The 20,622-nt window shown below is 38.9% G+C and overlaps 1 protein-coding gene across 2 annotated transcripts in view; it reads left to right on the top strand.

Annotated features, from left to right (window-relative positions):
- The window catches only part of NOD2 (nucleotide binding oligomerization domain containing 2), an 82,168-nt gene that overhangs the window by 1,049 nt on the left and 60,497 nt on the right, over positions 1–20,622 (top strand). The window lies entirely within an intron of this gene.

Genomic DNA, 20,622 nt, shown 5'->3' with positions numbered 1-20,622 from the left:
CAATTTGCAAAGGGTTAAAATAAAAGTATCATATTTTATGTTGCTCAGCTACACTTACTACAAACAAACACAGCAAAATTATATATATATACATACATACATAGTAAGGGAAAAAAGTATTTGAACCCCTCCTGATTTTGAATGTTTGCCCACTGACAAAGAAATGATCAGTCTATAATTTTAATGGTAGGTGTATTTTAACAGTGAGAGACAGAATAAAAAAATAAAAAAAAAACATCCTGAAAAACGCATGTCAAAAAAGTTATAAATTGACTTGCATGTCAATGAGTAAATTCAGTATTTGATCCCCTATCAATCAGCAAGATTTCTGGCTCCCAGGTGTTTTATACAGGTAACGAGCTGATATTAGGAGCACTCTCTTAAAGGGAGAGTGTCTCCCTAGGTGTGGTGCTCCATGCAAGATCTCACCTCGTGGAGTTTCAATGATCATGTGAATGGTGAGGAATCAGACCACAACTACACGGGAGGGTCGTGTTAATGATTTCAAGGTAGCTGGGACCATAGTCACCAAGAAAACAATTGGTAACACACTACGCCGTGAAGGATTGAAATCCTGCAGCGCCCACAAGGTCCCCCTGCTCAAGATAGCACATTTACAGGCTCGTCTGAAGCTTGCCAATAAACATCTGAATGATTCAGAGGAGAACTGGGTGAAAGTGTTGTGGTCAGATGAGACCAAAATCAAGCTCTTTGGCATCAACTCAACTCGCCGGAGGAGGAGGAATGCTGCCTATGACCCCAAGAACACCATCCCCACCGTCATCCATGGAGGTGGAAACATTATGCTTTGGGGATGTTTTTCTGCCAAGGGGACAGGACAACTGCACTGCATCAAAGAAACGATGGACAGGGCCATATACCATCAAATCTTGGGTGAGAATCTCCTTCCCTCAGCCAGGGCATTGAAAATGGGTCGTGGATGGGTATTCCAGCAAGACAATGACCCAAAACATACAGCCAAGGCAACAATGGAGTGGTTTAAGAAGAAGCACATTAAGGTCCTGTAGTGGCCTAGCCAGTCTCCAGACCGTAATCCCATAGAAAATATGTGGAGGAAGCTGAAGGTTTGAGTTGCCAAATATCAGCCTCGAAACCTTAATGGTTTGGAGAGGATCTGCAAAGAGGAGTGGGACAAAATCCCTCTTGAGATGAATGCAAACCTGGTGGCCAACTACAAGAAACGTCTGACCTCTGTGATGGCCAACAAGGGTTTGCCACCAAGTACTAAGTCGAAGGGGTCAAATACTTATTTCACTCATTGACATGCAAATCAATTTATAACTTCTCTGGATTTAAAAAAAAAAAAAAATTGGTTATTCTGTTTCTCACTGTTTAAAATACATCTACCATTAAAATTATAGACTGATCATTTCTTTGTCAGTGGGCAAACATTCAAAATCAGCAGGGGATCAAATACTTTTTTCCCTCACTGTGTGTGTATATATATATATTTTATTATTAGTATTATTATTATTATTTAAATGGAGTACAAACCCCTTAACGCCGTTACGGCGTTCTATGCCGTCGCGGCTTTAATGGGCTTTAAAGCCGTTGCGGCGGCATAGAACGCCGTAACGGCTTAAGCCCCCAGAAAATCGCAGCTACTTACCTCCGCCGCGATCCTCTTCTGGGGGGCTGCCTGACAGCCCAGGCAGCCCCCCTCCGGCAAATGAGGCCCCCGGGGGCCATGTGATCGCTCTCAAAGAGCGATCACATGGCCCCCTATAGCTGGCTATGGATCTGCCAGCAGGGGGACTGTCTAAAATATTAGACAGTCCCCCTGCTGGTAGGAAGAGTAAAAAATTTTTATTAAATATGTGTAAAATTAAATTAAAAGTATTTATATATATATATATATAATATGTATATATATTATATATATAATATATATACATATTATATATATGTAACGTCATACAAAGTGTATTTTAATACTAATATAAGTATATATATTAATATTAAAATACACTTAGAATGACGTTACATATATATAATAAGTATATATATTATATATATAATAGATATATACACATATATTATATATAAATATGTCTAATTACAATAATAAATAAATACAATAATAAAATAAATAAATAAAATATTGAAACAAAATTTAAAATAAATTATATATGCATATGTAATTTCATTCTAACTGTATTTTGCTATTAATATATATATATTGGTAACATAATACACTTAGAATGACATTCTATATCTATCTATCTATATATAAAATGCAAATAACCGCAAATATATATATAGAGATAAATACATATAATTACATAAAAGATTACATTAGTATGCACGTAGAATTTAAATACCTATAAATGCATATATATTAAAATTCTACGTATATATTTAAGTCATTTTTTAACATAATTATGTCATTTGATTAATTAAAATTTGATTGACATGCCTGACAACACAGGGAGAAAGTGCAGCGAATTTAATTCGCAAGCACTATATTTGACCCTGTGACTCTCCAAGACACCATAAAACCTGTACATAGGGGGTACTGTTTTACTCGGGAGACTTCGCTGAACTCAAATATTAGTGTTTAAAACTGGTAAATTTTATTAAAACAATGATATTTTAAGTAAAAGTGAAGTTTTTTGCATTGTTTTCAAACAAATGGCACTTTTATGGACTATATTATTGTTGTAATATGTTTTACTGTTTTAAAACACTAATATTTGTGTTTAATGAAGTCTCCCGAGAATAACAGTACCCCCCATGTACAGGTTTTATGGTGTTTTGGAAAGTTAGAGAGTCACATATAAGGCTTGCATTTCATTTTTTTGACATTGAAATTTGCCAGATTAGTTATGTTGCCTTTGAGATCGTATGGTAGCCCAGGAATAAGAATTACCCCCATGATGGCATACCATTTGCAAAAGTAGACAACCCAAGGTATTGCAAATGGGGTATGCCCAGTCATTTTTAGTAGCCACTTAGTCACAAACACTGGCCAAATATTAGTTTTTTGCTTTTTTCACACAAAAACAAATATGAACGCTAACTTTGGCCAGTGTTTGTGACTAAGTGGCTACTAAAAAAGAATAAACATACCCCACTTTCAATACCTTGGGTTGTCTACTTTTTTCAAATGGTATGCCATTATGGGGGTAATTCTCATTCCTGGGCTACCACACTGTCTCAAAGGTAACATTACTAATCTGGCAAATTTCAATTTGAAAATGGAACGTTCTATATTTGACCCTGTAACTTTCCAAAACACCATAAAACCTGTTAATAGGGGGTACTGTTGTACTCGTGAGACATCGCTGATTACAAATATGTGCTTTTTGTTGCAGTAAAACCTAACAGTATTATGACATGTACAGCTAAAATGTGAGGCGGAACTACAAATTAAAAAAAAAAAAAAAAATTCTCAAAGTTTTTTTAATTTTATTCATAATAAATTATGTTTCATATATAAATATTTGATATAAAATGAAAGCCCTGTTTCTCCTGAACAAAATGATATATAATAAGTGTGGGTGCATATAATATGAAAGAGGGGAACTACGGGTGAACAGACATATAGCGCAAATTCCAGTTTTTGTTTACGTTTTGTTTTGATCAGAACGTGTACTATTGACTCCGTCCTGAAGGGGTTAATTATCCACAGAGATCATTATAAATAAAATTGTATGTAAACACAAGCTGACCATTAATTCAACTGGCAGATCGTGTTTTGTATTGCACGGTGAGTGATGTCATCTGTGCTTTTTATTATCTATGATAAATGATTTACCAGATACCACTAAATTCTTTGGTCTCAACTCTCAGGACAGTGCCTGGACAAACATTTCTATGTCTGAGGTTAGTGAGAATTATTCCATATCTTTATCAGGAGGACTGGATTAATTTTAGGAGTTGCTGCCCTGGAATATAAATCCAATCTCCGACAGATAAGGACAAATATATATATCCCAGTGCTGCCATAACACTAGTTAAACCAAACCATAAATAAATCACTGGGCCGTTTAGAATCTGAATATTGGACTATTTGGGTAGAGTTATCACGGTTCGTACATTCATTGTATAGAACTGTCAGAATGATTAAAGCTAACTCCATGACCACAGATTCCAGTTATTCATGTTGCAATCACAGCTCCACATGCTTTAGTAGAAAATAAAAGAATCCAGAATGTTTACATTATTTAATTTTGTTTTACCTCAGTGTGGGAAAATTAAAATCACATGTCTTCCTAACTCTATGGTGTTATCCTACCTAATTAGATTACTGGGTCCCCCAGAAAGACAAAAAAAAAAAAAGAGTGGAACTTTCTCCTCACGCCGTGCTGGTCTCACCCTTCCCTTAGGGAAGCATTGGGAGGTTAGTGCAGATATAGCAATGCTGCACCAATTAGCATCTCCCCATAGAGGAGTGTCCAGGATTTTCATGCAAAGTGTGGAGACATTGAATATCGGTCTTTCAATCTTTGAAAGATCGAACCCAAGAAACCTCTCTAGTGATTGTCCGAGTGGCAGATGCTAGAGGTGGCTGTAGGCAGCAGTGTAAACGCTGACCTGTCTTAGGGAAGGCAACATTTACAATGCTGAGCCTGCAAGGACAGACCAGGGACGTCCAGACCTAATGAGGACCTGATGCTGCAGGAGGTGCAAGATTACACTCCTTTTTCACAGGACACTGCGTGCTGAGCCACCGGACCACCAGGGAATCTAGTGTCCCCCATCACTAACCACAGGTAGAGGCAAGATGCGTGTGGGACAAAATTATAAGTATAAAAAAAACGTATCTCGCCTCACAGCACTCATCCTACCCCACTGCACGCACTACACTGCATCCACTCCACAAACCTACACTGCATCCAAACAGACACTGCACCCACTACACTGCATCCAAACAGACACTGCACCCACTACATTGCATCCACAACACAGACACTGCATCCACTGCACCCACTACACTGCATCCACTATACAGATACAGACACTGCATCCACTACACAGACACTTCATTCACTAGACACACTGCATAGCATAATGGATGTTTGCGAGATTTGGGGTGGGAGCTCAATGTCTTGGCCGGCCCTGGGATATACTACATACCCTAGAACTACTATTTTAAAGGAACACTATACGGTCAGGAACATACACATGCATTCCTGACCCAATAGTGTTAAAACCACCATCTACCTCCCCTCCCCCCACCCCCTATTGCCTAAATATAGTAAAATATTACTTGTATTCAAGTTTGCAGCTGCTGCCTCTGCTCCTGATCTGCCTGCTTGCAGCTGACATCAGAATTGATTCTGTAATCCAATCACAATGCTTTACCATAGGATTGTCTGAGCTTGCCAAGGAGGCAGATCAGGGGCAGGGCCAGCACAAGTCAAACACAGCTCTGGCCAATCAGCATTTCCTCATAGAGATGTATTGAATCAATGCATCTCTATGAGGAAAGTTCAGTGTCTCCATGCAGTACTGCACAGCGTGCAGCACTGACCCAGAAAGCACCTCAAGCAGCCTTCTAAGGAGTGGCCAGTGGTGTTATCCCTAGGCTGGCATGTAAACACTGCATTTTCTCTGAAAAGACAGTGTTTGCTGCAAAAAGCCTGAAGGGAATGATTCTACTCACCAGAACAAATTCAATAAGCTGTAGTTGTTCTGGTGACTATAGTGTCCCTTTAAGTTCTTGTTTTGATTCCAGATCCATATGAAACTATTATACTATTTCTAATCATTCTCCTTCTCTGGGATATCTAATCTTTTAAAATATATGGGTGCATTAGCACATTTTTGTAGCAAAGTCACAGTATTCTATTTGTATTCGCTAAAAGTCTATTTAGAAATTAGTCTTTGTCACACCCCTAGCCAGTCCCCCTTAAAATAAAATTGTCCATTTGTCTTCTTGAAATGTTGAGATGCATTAATTGGATAAAGTACATATTTTATCGGGACTAGTTCTAAAAGTGTGATTGCTGTGAATTCAAAGTGAATTATAAAATTTAGGCCATAATAGCTAAATTAAAAAAAAAAATCTCCAAGTCAATTCTGTTTTGCCTTAAATTTGAAATGTCTTACTTTAGGAAATAACCCTTTGTGAGTTTATAATAGCTGCCTTCTTTATTACATATCTGAATATTTTATTTAGTAACTAACCTACGATCATTTGAATGTTTGGTAATATTTTAATTTCCACTATATCATAATGAGAGCTGTATTGCATATAGTGAAATCATGGGGATCATAAGCTTATGAAACATGGTACAATACTTAATCTACTGAAAATATAATATATTTAATGTTTGCAGTGTGGCAAAACCTAAACCATTGCAACAGAAAATATTGCAATATAGCCATTGCAATACAGAATATCTCTAAAATATGACGTGAATAAAGATTTGTGCCATATAATTCAATTCTCAAGGGCATTCTGATGAATCATAATTACTGTTTAGTAAAAGTGACAATCGCTCAGTGCAGAACAGAATTGGGGGAAAAAAAGGAATATTTATAAAGATGCCTGCTTTTCAAAATGTACTGCTATTTTATAACCCTGGGCTTGCTATATTGGTGCAATTAGTAGCCATGCAGATATATTTATACGATAAACTCATGTATTGCTTAACCTTGTTACGTGCTAGCTATACCACAACCAGGATCCATGGCTCTCAGGCTTTCAGGGGTCTGTCAAGCCCTTTAGTATCCACACACTATGAATTTTGACATGTTGCCCCATCAGCATTTAAAGTTGGGCAGAACATACACTTACCTGAGCACGTCTGGTTTTCTAATTTATAAACAGAACATAGGTTTCTGTTAGTGAGAGCTGGGAAGAATTCAAAGTGAATGTAAAGGGTTATTTAAAGTGAATTGCACCAAGCAAATTCATGGTTCTGGGGTCCCTTTCTAACCCTGTGCCCAATGTGGCCGCCTAAGGTAGCCTTATCGATAATGCTACAAGGCCCGTTGTACAATGCTACAAGGCCTGTTGTGCAGTCTACAATGCTTACAAGGCCTGTTGTGCAGTCTACAATGCTTACAAGACGTCTTGTGCAGTCCTTGACCACATCTGCTTCTAGAAGTGGTCATGATGTTAGGGGTCTGTATGTGCAGCGTTTCATTTTGAAACGCTGCACGTATAGATATGTTTGCACTCTTGTTTTGGGGGCTCGTTGTACCACCAGCATGCGAGACCTAGGAACACCGTTCCAGGCTGCCTAATGTAAATTCTGTGCAAATTTATATCTGTCCTCCGTGTACACTGTGTGTTGGCAAATGTGATGAGCTCTTTTTTTGCAGGCAGTTAACCTGCATTGGGATGCTTCTGTGTCCACTCCCTCCTTCCTAGCCCTCCCTGTTTCACTTCATTTACTGTAATGCAATTTTAAAAAAATATATCTTAAAATCCCTCCCAATGTCCTCTCCCCACTCCCTCTCTTTCTGGCTTGAAACATTGCATTGGAAGTATTTGATTGGACGCCGTAACAGAGGCAGCGATGTAAAAAAAAATACATTATTATATTTATATTGTGGCAGCCTAATAGTAATGCCAAACAAGGCATTGCAATGTGTAAAATAATATATTTATTTAAAACAGAAGTAAAGGTCACCAGTGCCGAGGGAGCCCCGCGCTGGATTAAGGTAAGCTGCTGAAGGGGTTTTTGAGGGTGAAGGTCCCCCAAGGATGACAGTGTCAGGAAAATGGGTTTGTTTTCCTGAAACTATAGTGATCATTTAACTATGTTCTGCTACTTTGGCCTCCAATTTGAAATTTACTTTAAATTCTCAGCAATTTTAACTTAACTAATTAACCCTGTAAGTGTTTTTTTTGGGGGGAGGGGGGTTGTTTTTTTTTTTTTTAAACATTTCTATTGAGAGTATCCATAAGGTAGCTAAAGACAAGACAAAATCAAAGACAAAACATGCAGCTTATAAGCCTATATAAACAATAATGGGAAAAAAGTGATATAACCAGAACCTCAAGAAGTAAAAGTTAAATATTAATTTGTTCCTATTTTTTTATATTCTTTTATGTATTTTAAAATGCTGTTCTTTTTACTTTAACAGTTTTATTGTGTAAAATGCCTAATATAAATACATTAAAATACAATGGTTTACAGATAGCTGCACATGAATTAAGCTTAACTTATCTTATAAGAAGAGAAGGATTAAGATCCCACAGTGCCCTTGGTGGGTTTTTGGTCCGGTACCCTCCTATTCCTGGCTGATAGTCTCCCAGCTGTCCACCAACTTATAGGACTACACAAAGAGTGTTGCTGAAGTGCTCTCTGCATGGTCTAATGATGTACTCATGCTATGCTGTCTGAGCACAGGTTCCTGGTGTCCCTGAAATGGACATGATAGTGAATTGCACCAAGCAAATTCATGGTTCTGGGGTCCCTTTCTAACCCTGTGCCCAATGTGGCCGCCTAAGGTAGCCTTATCGATAATGCTACAAGGCCCGTTGTACAATGCTACAAGGCCTGTTGTGCAGTCTACAATGCTTACAAGGCCTGTTGTGCAGTCTACAATGCTTACAAGACGTCTTGTGCAGTCCTTTCTCTTTTATATGGTACCATTTCCGGTTCTGGTAACCCCCTCTGTTTGGAATCAGTAGAAATGTGATAAAACTCTTATTTTCTTATTTCCACCCAAAAATGCTATTTTACAGAAAACGTACACACACATTGAAAATAACACTGAAGATTCCCATAAAAAAAAATCCTTCCACATCATGTTACGAGTTACATAATACAAGTTTTTGAATATGTTTAGGGAAATTTATCACCACCAGACAGTTGCTATTTTGGGTGCATATTGCTAAATGATAAAACTCACCCAGTGTATCAACAAAATTACAGTGGCACTAGATACAATGTAAGCATTTTATTTACACAATAAAAGCAGTAAGTTATAAACTGTAACAATATAAGAACAAGTTATAGTATGGTATGGGATGTTAAAATAAATAATAGGCTTGCTCATCCACAGAGAACAACTGTTATACAAGAAAAAATAAAATAAAATAAACCAGAGAAAAGAATCTTGTAAATCCTAAATACAAGCACTGATCCTAGAACAATCTTTGCAAGTGGACACTTTTTTAGATATATATGAGTTGGTTGTTTAACCTTTTGACTGCCAGTGTCTATTTATTTTCATTATATATGTGAAATTTGTGAATCTCATTTATGGATACTACTATATAAGGCTATAGTTCTATTCTAATCTGAGTGTTAATTCTGATCTGATTGTTTACCTATATTTTGGTTGGATATCAATAGAAGAGCTGTCTCTTATTAGTAACTATAATTGATTTGACATATACACCGGGACATTTATTTCGCTCTTTTGGGTCCTTGGGGAAACCCAGAGGGGACTCTTGTGAATTGCTCTTGCCTTGTAATTCTATTTTTTTTTTTTTACACACTGACTAGGAGACAATGAAGCGGTTGTTCATTATATACAAGTACTTTTACAATTTGCTACATTTCAGTTCCTCTCTGATACTCTGCCTATTTAACTGGTGTGGTGTGTTTTTGTTATAAGTGCCTTTACCATATTTGTTCTATTGTTACCCTATTAAAGATGTTTTACTTTTTCATCCTTTTTTTTTGGTGTGTGACATGCATATTGGCACTTGTCAGACACTATTGTAATTTTGTTGATTTTTGTACCCATGTTTACGTACTGTGTTTATATACTGTATTGTGTGTTAATTAATGTGTGTCATTTATGTTCAAATTCGCTATCATAATACAGCATGTTTCATAAAAACCGAGAACTTGAAATATTTACTTGATAAAGGACATCTACCGGGACTTTTATCAGTGTACAAAATGGTAGTAGAAGGGTCTGATCTGATAACGCTCCTCTAAATATAAACATTTTAAATCTGCTCAATCAATTAACCTCTATAGGCTCCCTATATGTCTATAGATAAAATATTATTATCCCAACATCTAAAAATGCAGCTAACTATTGCCATATTATAACACTTTATATTTAAAGTGACAATGCACTGCATGAAAAGGAGAACATTCTATATTGGAACAAAAAAACTGAAAACCTACATAATCCCCTCCTCTTAAAGTCACTTTAAATATAAAGTGTTATAATATGACAATATTTAGCTGCATTTTTAGATGTTCTATATTATCTATAGACATATAGGGAGCCTATAGAGGCTAATTGATTGAATTGTATGAATAGCAGCAATGCTGAAAATATTGTCCGTTTTTATGTTTATGGTTTAATAGCCAATAAAGTAATAATTGTATAATGAATCACGCCCAGATGGGCGATATAAAAAGACTGCTAAGCTAGGAAAGAGGCAGATCTGAAGAACCCGACCTCTCGGCGAAACGCGTTATCTGATTGGCTACGTGACGTCATCATGTACGCCACGCCTCCCGGACGTACCCTGCGGACTTTGCCGATTGTAAGGGCGCACGGACTGACTATCTAGCCAGCCGATGTAAGAACCCACAACAGGACAGTCTTTTACAGGGATCTGGAATGAATGCTGTGTTTTAATCTGTAAATAAATCGTTTTACTTTATTGGCTGCAGTGGATTTTTCTGCACTTGGAGCTGTCAATAGTAGAGCAGGCTCATCTGCTCTCTGCTTGTGAGTGGAACTTTTACACACATGTTGTATTACTGTAAATAGCAATATTTCACTATATATGTTTTATATATTTTTTTATGTAACAACACTTGAAACCAAGGAACCAAGCATATGATTTTAGTAAGTGTACCTAATTTGATTTGAATATACCAGGTCACTTCACTGACTTGGTACTAAGGAATTCTCTTATATTGCACTGATTAAGTGTGTTATAAGTCTTTTGCATGCATCATTTGTATATTTGCACTAAAGTGGTATTAACTGCTTGCACTGCTTTGCACTAAAGTGGTATTAACTGCTTGCACTGCTTTGCACTAAAGTGGTATTAACTGCTTGCACTTTTTGATAGAGTGAGTTTAATTTGCACTCTATAAATATTTAGCGCACTTAATTTTTTTGGGGGTTGGATATACAGCACTCTATGTCTGACCTTAAATGCTGTATCAATCCCACACCATGCTGTATTAATCATTCACCTGCAATATTGAACCCAAACTAGCACCATGAAACCTGCTCCCACGGTATGAAGCCCCGCACCCACAGAACTAACCTCACACTGTTCTGCATAATTAAATATGGAGCATCCAAGTGTCACTGTCATAAATTGGAGCTTTTATTTCTTTCTTAATATTACAGGAACATGGTGTCAATAATAAAAGGGTGCCAAAATCAGGTTTTTCAGCATCCCACTCAAATATGTAGTGTGAGAGGAGACGGACTTTAGTGTAGGTATAGCGTGCATGTCTTTTCAGGGACGTAAGGTCGAAACAGTGTGTGTGTGGCAGGACTAAATAAGGTTTGTTGTGTGAGGTACAAGGGATGTAATGTAGGTGGGATAGGGGCTGCATTGTGTGCTTGTGGGGCGATAGGACCTGTAGTCTATGAGGGCTAAATAAGGGTAGCAATGTGGGAGAAAAGGGCTGTAGTGTATGGGCAATAAGGGTTGTAGTGTTGGGTTGGATAATGTGGAGGGGGATTGGAGCTATTGTAAAGGGGGAATGGCTGTAGGTGTTTGGTGACATGATAAAAAATAGTTTATTACCCCTTCTATCTTGCTTACCATGGGCAGGGACGGGGGAACGTTGATCCTGGTAGTCTTGTGACATAATTATTTGGTCTGCACAACCAACAAGTGCTGACAATTTGAAGTGCTCTTTCAGTCTTTTCGTGAGTAAGACTGCAGGGAGAAACACTCGTAGTCTGCACCCACCAACGTGCAGATTGTAAGATCTCTGCCCCCCAAAACTCTTACAATTAGCAGTTTACCACTGATGCAAGAGACAAATCCTGTGTGACTGCGCCCGCTCCTCGTTTTCAGGGCCAGAATTCCCTTTAGGCACCTGCCTACTGGTACGTATCCTGTAGGGTCACTAACTCTGCCTGTTAAAATCCCTCTCCCTACCTCCTGTTTTGTGTCAGCTGTTTTAGGACCCCAGGATCACTGCATTTAGTCTGAGGAACCTGAGCTGTGTATAGCTCCAATCCCTCAAACTGAACACAGCAATCTGCGTGGGAGAGGGGGAGGACTGGTCAAGAAAAGGGAGAGAACTGGGCAACTCAGAAATCAAAGGTACACACACAGTTAGCCACACCTCTACGCACAGTTACCCACATACTGCTGTACAGACTGCAACTAGTCAGCCAAAGGTACACATTCAACTCCTGCTCACACCAGGATTTATGTATTTCCCTTTATTTATTCCAGTTTGTAGATACTGATAAAACCTTGACTGTTGGTGGGTTTTAAGGATTGGTTTAGTAACTACTGTATTGACTGCTTAGTCTATCAATTATATCTTGTACTGATATATTTAAACAGTGTATAAAGACAAGAATAGAGCAAATAACTAAGAAAACGTTTTGTGATCTAGTGGTGGAACTAATGAACACAGGTGGCCAAAAGGTAAATCCCAATCTGTTGTACAACTCCCTCAATGCTCTGCCAGCTGGGGATCTACCATTTGTCCATACTTGCACACTTGTATTCAGCACTGAAGTATTTGTGTGTTTGAATGTAAGCATGTTTTTGTATTGGTTATGTGTGAGTGAAAGTAGTGGTGTGGTTTAATGTAGTGTTGACGTTTTAAATGCATTTGTGTGTAGTGTTGTTTTTTTGAATGCAGGAGTGTGTGTATGTATATTGTTGTTGTCTTAATACAGAGGTGTGTTTGTATGCAGTTTTGATGTTTAACCCCTTAAGGACTGAGCCAAATGTACAAGTTGTAAACAAAACGTAAACAAAACCTGGAATTTGCGCTATATGTCTGTCCAACCGTAATTCACCTCTTTCATATTAAATGCACCCCCCTTATTATATATCATTTTATTCAGGGGAAACAGGGCTTTCATTTAATATCAAATATTTAGCTATAAAACATAATTAATATGAAAAAAATGGGAGAAAATAAGAAATCTTGTTATTTTTTTAGTTCTACATGACATTTTAACTGTCAATGTCATAATACTGTTTACTTTTACTGCAATAAAATACACATATTTGTATTCAGCAAAGTCTCATGTGTAAAACAGTACCCCCTATGTACAGGTTTTATGGTGTTTTGTGAAGTTACAGGGTCAAATATAGCACGTTACATTTGAAACTGAAATTCGCCAAATTGGTTACGTTGCCTTTGAGACTGTATAGTAGCCCAGGAATTAAATTTACACCAATAATGGCATACCATTTGCAATAGTAGACAACCCAAGGTATTGCAAATGGGGTATGTCCAGTCTTTTTTAGTAGCCATTTGGTCACAAACACTGTACAAAGTTAGCGAAACCAAAGTGTGTGAAAAATGCAAAAAACGCCAATTTTGGCCAGTGTTTGTGACTGAGTGGCTACTAAAAAAGACTGGACATACCCCATTTGCAATACCTTGGGTTGTCTACTATTGCAAATGCTATGCCATCATAGGGGTAATTTTCATTTTTGGGCTACCATAGGGTCACAAAGGCAACGTAAGCAATCTGGCGAATTTTAATGTGAAAAAAATGAAACACAAGCCTTATATTTGACGCTGTAACTTTTGAAAACACCATAAAACCTGTACATGAGGGGTACTGTTGTACTCAGGAGACTTCGCTGAACACAAATAATTGTGTTTCAAAACAGTAAAAGTATTGCAGCAATAATATCGTCCGTGTAAGTTCTGTTTGTGCGTGAAAAATGCAGAAAACGTCACTTTTACTGGCGATATCATGGTTGTAATCCATTTTACTGTTTTGAAACACTAATAGTTGTGTTCAGCAAAGTCTCCCGAGTAAAACAGCACCCCCCATGTACAGGTTTTATGGTGTCTTGGAAAGTTATGGGGTTAAATATAGTGCTAGCAAATTAAATTCCCTATACTTTCGGCATCGGTTGTCAGGCAGGTCCCGCTAATTGTAATTAATTAGGATACCTAATTATGTAAAAATATTACATAAATATATGTGTAGAATTAATATACCGTATATACTCGAGTATAAGCAGAGTTTTTCAGCACATTTTTTGTGCTGAAAAACCCCAACTCGGCTTATACTCGAGTCAGAGTCTGTATTATGGCAATTTGCATTGCCATAATACAGACAATGGGGGCTGTGGGGGCTGCAGAGAGATGTTACTTACCTTTCCTGCAGCTCCTGTCAGCTCTCTCCTCCTCCGCCGGTCCGTTCAGCTCTTCTGTCAGCTCACAGTGTAAATCTCGCGAGAGCCGCGGCTCTCGCGAGATTTACACTGGGAGCTGACCGAGGTGCTGAACGGACCGGCGGAGGAGGAGAGAGCTGACAGGAGCTGCAGGAAAGGTAAGTAACATCTCTCTGCAGCCCCCACAGCCCCCATTGTCTGTATTATGGCAATGCAAATTGCCATAATACAGACTCTGACTCGAGTATAAGCCGAGTTGGGGTTTTTCAGCACAAAAAATGTGCTGAAAAACTCTGCTTATACTCGAGTATATACGGTATATTAATTCTACACATATATTTATGTAATATTTTTTTTATTTAATTTTTTACGTATTTACATTTTTTTATATTATATATAAATATATATATATAATAATAATAATTATATATATATATATATATATATATATATATAAAATCATTATCAGTCTACGTGTAATTTGATATTAATATATAATTATATATATATTAATAGTAAAATATACCTTGACGGTGTATGTGTGTGTGTATGTATTTGTGTATATATATATACTTAGATCATAAGTATATAATTTTTTTTTTACACTTATTTTATTTTAGTTCCAGCCAGCAGGGGGACTAACTGTCATTATAGTTAGTCCCCCTGCTGGCATTGCTGCAGCCAGCTATACCGGCCATGTGATTCTCACATGGCCTGGGGGGGCTGAAGAGGGCGGACGTGCCGCGGGGATTCCCTGGGTGTCCCCCCCAACCGCGATCGCTGTTCCGTTAAAAAAAAAAAACGGAAGGCGTACAATTACGCCCGGCGGCGTTTAGAGCCGCTTAAAAAAGGACGTAATTGTACGCCCTCCGGTCTTAAGGGGTTAAATGCAGAGGTGTATTTGTATGTAATGTTGACATTTGAATTTGTGTGTATGTAGTGTTGGTGAGATGCTGAGATGTATGATTATACACATACATACACATATGCACACACTGATTTTCATGCAGATACATAGATACACACATGCAGATACATAGAAATACAAATACACACTGACACAGACAGATACACAAACACACAGGTGTACACACTGACACACATGCAGATACACAGACACAAATCTGCACGCACTGACAAAGATGCAGAGGTGTGTTTGTATGCAGTTTTGATGTTTAAATGCAGAGGTGTATTTGTATGGAATGTTGACATTTGAATTTGTGTGTATTTAGTGTTGGTGAGATGCTGAGATGTATGATTATACACATACATACACATATGCACACACTGATTTTCATGCAGATACATAGATACACACGTGCAGATACATAGAAATACAAATACACACTGACACAGACAGATACACAAACACACATTACACACATGCAGATACAAATACAGATACACAAAAATACAGGAACACACATACAGAAAAACAGATGCAAACACTGACATGCACACAGATACACACACACACACAGTTGGTTACTAGAGGCGCTTTCTGGAAAAGTGCTGCGCAGAGTGCATGAAGATACTGAACTTTCCTGATAGAGATGCATTGATTCACACTTTTACACACACAAATAAGTGTTACCCACACACATATGGCTACTCACACTATAATCAAATGGATGCACATTCTCAGGAATACATACACACAGACATGCACTCAGACATTTACACACACTGCTACACATGCACACACACTATACACACTCACTCTTTATGTGTGTGTAAATACTAAATACAATCCTTTTTATTTTATTAGTTTGGAAGGGTGGGATTTGGGGGCACTTGAGAATTCTGTGCCTACAGGCGCTTGTGATGTAATTCCAGCCCTGCTCACTATCCCTCTGTATTGCAAATTAAAAGTAAGAATAGTTTAGGATCTAATATAAAATTTAATTCCCAAATATGATCCCTTTTGCAATTCTTTTTGCAACAGGAAATACAACATTTCCTGAACATAGTGACATGAATTGAGGAAGTAAAAATAGACTTATTCCTTGTTATTGAGTATATGGAGAAAAATAAGTTGTCGTCCCCCCCCCCCCCCCCCTTTAATGATTATCTTTCTTCCATAAGAAAACACTACAGTTTTATCAAAGGGCTTTATATTTTATACGTAGAACAAAGACCCATGATATTCAAAAATGTGCATGATTGATATCATACATCAGCATACCAGAATAACAACAAGCCAAAACCTGGAGCCTCACATTTAAGACATAGCAGAGATATCCAGGTAAAGGGTGTGAATTTAGGGAGAGGAAAAATTGGTGACTATTAGAGGAAAAAGAAAACTGAAAACATACCGTCAGCAACTGCTGCACATCAGAGTTATCTTCCCTTGTTTGCTCAAAGGAATACAATAAAAACACAACATACATTTAATTTAATAACATATAATAGAACATGATAATATTCACACATTGCCCACTCAACAGAGCTCACGATTTACTGAATAAACAAACTGTACTGGCTATAACTATACTAAACACACAAACTAGATGTATTCACTTGGCTCCATGCTTTCTTAGTTTCTTTAACATATATTATCTTTTTTTCATCTTTTCACTGTCCATCACATTGATGGTTTAAAAGAATTAAATACCAAATATGAATTAACTGTAAATCCAAATTGCAAAAATTTGAGTAAATTGTCAATCTGTGTCTTTAAAGAATATTTTTTCAATACACTCCAGTCACCTAAATGTTGTAATTAATTTTCAGTTCACTACAATTTTGCAACTAAAATATGTATGCTTTCAAATGCTCAATATATGTCTTAATCTTAAGAAGCCGGACATTATGATGAGTGGATGGGGTCTGATAATGTATGGCAGCCTGGAATAAAGAATGGTCCCCTTGTTGCCCCTTGTTGCCTTGTTGCCTCATTGTCGGAGAGGTGGAGATGGAGCTCTGTGTAGATTTCAAACCTACAGTTGCAAGAAAAAGTATGTGAACCCTTTGGAATGATATGGATTTCTGCACAAATTGGTCATAAAATGTGATCTGATCATCATCTAAGTCACAACAATAGACAATCACAGTCTGCTTAAACTAATAACACACAAAGAATGAAATGTTGCCATGTTTGTATTGTACACACCATGTAAACATTCACAGTGCAGGTGGAAAAAGTATGTGAACCCCTAGACTAATGGCATCTCCAAGAGCTAATTGGAGTGAGATGTCAGCCAACTGGAGTCCAATCACTGAGATAAGATTGGAGGTGTTGGTTACAGCTGCCCTGCTGTTAATCAGTCCACGGTAAGACAAATTGTCTATAAATGAAGAAAGTTCAGCACTGCTGCTACTCTCCCTAGGAGTGGCCGTCCTGTAAAGATGACTGCAAGAGCACAGCGTAGACTGCTCAATGAGGTGAAGAAGAATCCTAGCGTGTCAGCTAAAGACTTACAAAAGTCACTGGCAAATGCTAACATCCCTGTTAGTGAATCTACAATACGTAAAACACTAAACAAGAATGGATTTCATGTGAGGATACCACAGAGGAAGCCACTGCTGTCCAAACAAAACATTGCTGCACGTTTACAGTTTGCACAAGAGCACCTGGATGTTCCACAGCAGTACTGGCAAAATATTCTGTGGACAGATGAAACCAAAGTTGAGTTGTTTGGAAGAAACATACAACACTATGTGTGGTGAAAAAGAGGCACAGCACACCAACATCAAAACCTCATCCCAAATGTGAAGTATGGTGGTGGGGGCATCATGGTTTGTGGCTGCTTTGCAGCGTCAGGGCCTGGACGGATTGCTGGAAAAATGAATTCCCAAATATATCAAGACATTTTGCAGGAGAACTTAAGGCCATCTGTCTACCAGCTGAAGCTCAACAGAAGATGGGTGTTGCAACAGGACAATGACCCAAAGCATAGAAGTAAATCAACAACATAATGGCTTAAACAGAAGAAAATACACCTTCTGAAGTGGCCCAGTCAGAGTCCTGACCTCAACCCGATTGACATGCTGTGGCATGACCTCAAGAAAGCGATTCACGGGGGGCGGAGCTAGCGGCACAGCGAGGCAGTCGCCATTTGCAAAAGCTCCACACGGCCGGCGCAAAAAACGGGGAAAAACCGGCACACCCGCAGCCCATCGCCTAAAACAGCCGCCCGGAACAGCTTCCTAACACCCTGCCGAACACGCAGATGCCGTTCTTTCAGCAGCCGGGCACGAAACGCCGCGTTAAGAGCCAAGGGGCCTACCGCACACGCGACCAGTACCTCACCCGGGAGCTGACAGCGTGGCTCGGACAGAGCCCACAACTAATAGAGGCAGACTCCCACACAACTGAAGAGATGGGTCGGAGGTCCAACAAACCGGCAGCAAGTACCTCCACGCCTAACCGGAGCATAGACAGCATGCTGCAACACCCTCCACCCGCACAGGCCCGCACGATCACAGCAGCCTCACCTGTAAGATCTGAGGAAGAAGGCTCAGAACACAGCACTACAGGGGCAGACACAGGCAACATAAAAGCACAGGCAGCTGATGGACTAGCCCCAGCGACTAAAAATGACATCCAGTCCATGCTGGCAGGACTACAAGGTAACCTACAATTAATGTGGCAAGCAGACCTGAAAGGGTTAGCAGCAGAGGTACAGGCAGTATCAGCCCGAACACAGGCCACAGCACAAGAGGTGACAGACCTGAGCCAGGCACTAAACTCACTTAAAGACACAGTTACCCAGATGCAGACAATACAGGATAACGTCTCCAGGCAAGTCAGCATCTTAGACGACAGGGGTAGAAGAAAGAACGTCAAGATCAGGGGGGTGTCAGAAAAGGTGCCATTGGAGGAACTACCCCACTTCGTAAGGCGCCTAGTGGCCTCGCTCATCCCCAACAGGCTGTCAAAACACTTTACGTTTGACGGCGTATACCGCATAGCTAAACCCCTAAGGGCACCTAAGTCAGCCCCACGAGATATAATTCTACGATGCCAAACCTTGACGGACAAAATAGCCCTGATAACAGCCATGAAAGGGAAAGCGCCCTATGACTTTGAAACACACCAAATTACATTCTTCCAGGACTTAAGCAGAGACACATTATCTTGGCGCAAGAGCATGCAGCCCGTGACCACCACCCTGCAAGCAGCGGGTCTAGTTTACAGATGGGCGACCCCCAGAGCGCTATGGGTGACCAAAGACGAACAACACTACAAAATTACCAACGTGGAAGAAGGACCGGCCTTGCTGTCCACACTGGGACTCTCTAACAATACCACAAGGGCGGACTCTCCGCACCCAGGACCCGCGACGTGAACCCTGGACTGACTAACTCAGAGACCTCCAAATCTTGCTATATTATTATGTTAATGTTTAATGATTGTATGTTCTGCCCACTACACCAAGTTATGTCTCACCTGTCTTTTTTTGTTTATTCTTAGACATGGCACGCACTGCCCTGTGCCTTTAAGGCAGTGCAACTGCACACTGCCCATGCCCCCCCCCCCCCCCAATGCCTCAGGGTCAAGAGGCTTAGCCCATTGACTAACTTTATTTTATTTTATGTACTTGCTGATAAGATGTAAATATACCAAGTCAATATCATTACACCAACACTACTACACGCGATTCACCTATGCACTATACGGAGACTAGCTATAGAATTGAGACGTACTATATCGCCACTATACATGTATAAGCAATCCAGCGAAACTCATAGATTAACCGGCTCGGTGAGAATTAGTCGGATCCCTACTAGCAAATGTCTAACACTTTACTCTAAGATGCGTGTAAATTAAGCATGTAACTAATGGTCCTTATCTTGCAATTCATAAATGGAATTCCTTAATGCATAACCTATACGTTATAGAACAGTTTCTAGTTGTCTGTTTCTCATGTTACAACATTTTAAAGCTATGCTAGCCAACCATATGACAGAATACGTTAATGTTCATGATAAGCCTGCAGATGCTGTTGGGGCGCTGCAAGACTAAATGTATGTTCTTGAATATGCACAAGAAAAATAAAGAATTTAAAAAAAAAAAAGCGATTCACACCAGACATCCCAAGAATATTGCTGAACTGAAACAGTTCTGTAAAGAGGAATGGTCAAGAATTACTCCTGACCGTTGTACACATCTGATCTGCAACTACAGGAAACATTTAGTTGAAGTTATTGCTGCCAAAGGAGGTTCAACCAGTTATTAAACCCAAGGGTTCACATACTTTTTCCACCTGCACTGTGAATGTTTACATGGTGTGTTCAATAAAAACATGGCAACATTTCATTCTTTGTGTGTTATTAGTTTAAGCAGACTGTGATTGTCTATTGTTGTGACTTAGATGATGATCAGATCACATTTTATGACCAATTTGTGCAGAAATCCATATCATTCC

This window comes from Pelobates fuscus, chromosome 12 (assembly GCF_036172605.1).
Source record: "Pelobates fuscus isolate aPelFus1 chromosome 12, aPelFus1.pri, whole genome shotgun sequence".
In the NCBI taxonomy this organism is placed as follows: domain Eukaryota; kingdom Metazoa; phylum Chordata; class Amphibia; order Anura; family Pelobatidae; genus Pelobates; species Pelobates fuscus.
Note: the sequence above shows the minus strand (reverse complement) of the source record. Positions and strands in the feature narration are given on the sequence as shown.